Genomic DNA, 4389 nt, shown 5'->3' with positions numbered 1-4389 from the left:
TTTTCCTATATTCTACTTCTCTTTCTTGTTACAAAGATTCACTCTATTCTTCCTTCATTTTAAAGATCTTCAATATGCACTTACTTTTTACATTATTCTTCTGAAATACTTCTGTAGTCTCACAGTCTCCTCTTTTACAATATTGAGTAGCATAGGGAAGATGAAGGAATTTGAGCTTCTCTTTAAGAACTGCTGCGTGGGCAATTTTTAATGATGTTTCATTAACAAAAATACCACAGTGTCTGTTTCTTTGCATTGGAAGGACCATTTTTCTCCATTAGACACTAAGCACTAAGGGCTTTTCCTTCAAAATAAATGCTTTAAAGTAGTTTCTCAAACCATAGAATACAGAAAACAGCTAAAAGAGGCTGCTGTTCTAGTAGAAAAAAGGGGGGTAGTCACCAAAAAGGACAGAATTGGATTATGAATGTTAAGTTTAAAGTAAGAGGTACAAGAGTAAAGCTTCACTGTACAAAGAGAGACAAAAAGGAAAGAGAAAAAGAAAAGCATGTTTGCTGAAAGATTCAGAAGACTTTAAACTAATCCTGCTATATTTTCTTTAAAAGCCTTACCCTGAAACAGGAAGATGGAAGAAATTTCAATATGATACCCAGAAAAGAAAGAATTAGCTAATTGGGAAAATTATTTTTGCAACTTCAAGAAAGGGATGTCACCACTTTCTTGGTTAACAATTGAATCTAATGCAATTGTTAACAATTAAATTTCATTGTATAATGAGATAAAAATATATAAATATATTAACATAAAAATAACTACAAATCTCTTCTTTCCATCAGTCTTCCTCACTGGTCCAAAGAGAACATAATTATCAATCTACCTGACCAATCCAACATTTCTATTCCCATCTCATCCCCCTTTAAGAACTGTCTAAACTTTTATGATGTATAGTAGACAGAAAAAGCATAGAATTTAGAAGAAAGAACAAATGACCTCATAAGAAGAGACACAATCTACATAATAAATATGTGAAGGAGAGAGTAAAATCTAACAGACTGGGGCAGAGAAGTTTTGTTTCAGGGGTGAGTTAGTGAGTGAGAGACAGCATAGAATGAATACAAGTTAAACAGAATAGAAAGGAGGATAGAAGAGATTCTTGGCTAGTCAAGAATTTTCTTAAAAAGTGATAACATATGGATATAAGCAATGATTTCTGGTTACCTTTTGAATAGATTTTATTTTTTAGAGCAGTTTTAGGTTCATAGCAAAATTGAGTGGAAAGATGAGGGAAGCCCATGCACTTTTCTCAGTGTATGGACCTAGCTATTTCTTCTTAGCTTCTCTCCACTTCCTCTCATCCACTTTTCACAGAGTGGACAGATTGGAGGGGGCAGGGGCTCCCTCCCAGTAGTGTTTCTAGAGCTCAAGGGCAGCTAGTAGGGGTTTCACTATCCACATGTTTAAAGTCTAATAGAAAAAAAAAAAAAAAACAGGGGAGCCTGGGTAGCTCAGTGGGTTAAGCATCTGCTTTCAGCTCAGGCATGATTCTAGGGTCCTGGGATTGAGCCCCTCATTAAGATCCCTGCTTAGCAGGGAGTCTGCTTCTCTCTCTTTCTCTGCTTCTTCTCCTGGCTTGTGCTCTCTCACTCTCTCTCTCTCTCAAATAAATAAATAAAATCTTTAAAAAAAAAGAAAAAAAAAATCACTGGATATGAAGTTAAGAGAGACATCCAAGTCTACATCTACATGCTCATGTTAGTGACCTTGGGGTACCACTTTCAGATAAAAACATAAGCCTGAATGGCATCATCTAATATCCATGGAAACCATGAAAGTGATCTGAGAACTGAAAGAACAAACTGTACAACTAGAGGAAGGAAAGAGGTCACATTGTGGAAGGTAGGAGGTGTGGGGACATGATTTGGGGGAGAAAAGAATCATGGTGCTACAGAGGGGAGGGAGCCCTGATCATGGAGAGAGATAAAGAGAAATAAAACAGCATGCAGGGGCTTGCATAAGAAAAATAATTTCCCAAAACCATTGACTGGGAAAATCAGAGAGGCTGATTATTTTAAGTTTTAACAAGCAGCAAAGCTAAAATCTGATGTTTTAGACATTTAGTGCCATCTCCAGGTGGAGCCTGGTGGATGTAGTGGTGCTGTCGTGGAGGAGGGCAGAGACCCAGAAGCAGCAGTATGCTCTGAGTATCCCCTGAGTCACATTAGAAGAGACAGAAGAGAAGGTGGGCCTCTTAAGCTGTCCCATTCATTAGTATGTAAGTACTGACCCCTACTGAGAGTGGTAACTTGGATGCCAACTTAATGTATGTTGTCCCCTGAGCACTGATGTGACTGCCCTTCTGAGAGAAACAGGCCAGTGCAGTGAAACCCTCCCCCAGAGGATCAGAGCAGGTCTGTGCAAGTCTGTGCTATGACAGGTCCCTAAAATTTGGAATATTGAAACTCAGCTGCACACCTCAGATAAAGCACAGGAGCAGAAGACTCAGTCACAGGCAGGGTGAAGGTAGGGATCTGACAGAAACATGGGACACAAGAGGGGAGATGGACTGCTCTTCTATGAGGGCTTCCTGAGCAGTGAGAGACACAAATTCTCCTTTCTGGGGAAGAAAGCAGGCCTATGCCATTTTACCCCCACCCATCAGCACAGTGCCCCATAGTGCAAGCTTTGAGCCCTGTACACCAAGCCTTGCCCCCTGGGCTCTGCAGGCACCTTTTTTTACTAGGACAAGTGTGGTTGAAAGCCAACAGTAGCAGGCTCCTCCTCCAGAAGAATGGCACACCCACACATATACACAAGGTCAGGAGTGCTGCAGAGCTTCAGCTCTCGTGGAAATAGGACCAGGTACAGGCTTTTCCTAAGACATACAACAGAGTCCTTAATAAAATGCCAAGATGGAGGAATTCATTCCAAAGGAAAGAACAAGAAAAAGTCCCAGCCAGAGAGCTAATCAAAATAGATACAAGTAATATGTCTGAACCAGAGCTTAAAATAAATAAATAAATAAATAAATAAATAAATAAATAAATAAATAACTAAATAAATAAATCATAAGGATACTATCTGGGCTTGAGAAAAACATAGAAGAAACCAGAGAGACCCTTACCACAGAGATAAAAGACCTAAAAATTAGGCCAAAACTTATAAATCCTATAACCAAAATGGAAAACCAACTGGGTGTAATGACCACAAGGGTGGAGGAAGAAGTGGAACAAATAAGTAATATACAAGATAAAATTATGGAAAAAATGAAGTGAAGAAAAGGGGAAAGAAAAATACTGGATCACACATGTAGATTTAGGAAACTCAGTGACTCCATAAAACATAGTAAGATTTGTATCATGGGTGTCTCAGAAGAAGAGAAGGGAAAAGGGGCAGAAGGTTTATTTGAGCAAATTGTAATTGAAAACTTCCCTAATTCAGGAAAAAAAAACAACCCAGACATATAAGACTAGGAGACACAGATAACTCCCATCAAAATCAACAAGAGCCAGACAACACTAAGACATATTTTAGTAAGATTTTCAAAATATGGACATAAGGAAAGAATCTTGAAAGCAGCAAGGGAAAAGAAATCCCTAAATTACAAGGGAAGACAAATCAAGTTAGCAGCAGATCTCTACACAGAAAGCTGGCAGGCCAAAAGAATGGCATGATATATTCAACGTGCTGAACGGGAAAAATATGCAGCCAGGAATATTTTTTTCTACCAAGGCTGTCACCAGAATAGAAGGAGAGATAGTTTTTCAGACAAACAAAAGCTAAAGGAGTTCCCAACCACTAAACCAGACTTGCAGGAAATATTAAAAGGGACTCTTTGAGAAATAAAGACCAAAAGCAACAAAAACTAGAAAGGAACAGAGAAAATCTCCAGAAACAACTTTGTAGGTATCACAATGGCATTAAGTTCATATCTATCAATAACCACTCTGAATGTAAATGGATTAAATGCATCAATCAAAAGACATAGAGTATCAGAATGGATTTTTTAAAAAAGGTCTATCTATATGCTGTCTAGAAGAGACTCATTTGATACCTAAACATGCCTTCAGACTGAAAGTGAGAAGATGGAAAGCCATCTATCATGCTAGCGGACATCAAAAGAAAGCCAGAGTAACCATACTTATATCAGACAAACTACACTTTAAACCAAAAACTGTAATAGGAGATGAGGAAGGACACTATATCATCATACAGGGGTCTACCCAATAAGAAGGTCAAACAATTGTAAATATTTATACCTCCAACTTGAGAGACCCAAATATATGACTATTAATAATAAACATAAAGGAATTCATTGATAATAATACAATAATAGTAGGAGACTTTAACACTCCACTCACAGCAATGGACAGATCATCTAAGCAGAAAATCAACAAGGAAACATTGGCTTTGAATGACCGACTGGAACAG

At 38.1% G+C, this 4389-nt stretch overlaps 1 long non-coding RNA gene across 1 annotated transcript; it reads left to right on the top strand.

Moving 5' to 3' along the window:
• Positions 1–633: 633 nt before the first annotated feature.
• LOC111093808 lies at positions 634–2220 on the top strand. The gene is made up of 3 exons (XR_005383048.1): positions 634–1040; positions 1741–1857; positions 2092–2220. It is a non-coding gene; the product is annotated as an uncharacterized LOC111093808 (long non-coding RNA).
• The last annotated feature ends 2169 nt before the right edge of the window (positions 2221–4389 follow it).

The sequence above is a fragment of the Canis lupus genome, chromosome 33 (genome assembly GCF_011100685.1).
Source record: "Canis lupus familiaris isolate Mischka breed German Shepherd chromosome 33, alternate assembly UU_Cfam_GSD_1.0, whole genome shotgun sequence".
Lineage (NCBI taxonomy): Eukaryota > Metazoa > Chordata > Mammalia > Carnivora > Canidae > Canis > Canis lupus.
The sequence above is the reverse complement of the archived record's forward strand: the minus strand, read 5'-3'. Positions and strand labels throughout refer to the sequence as shown.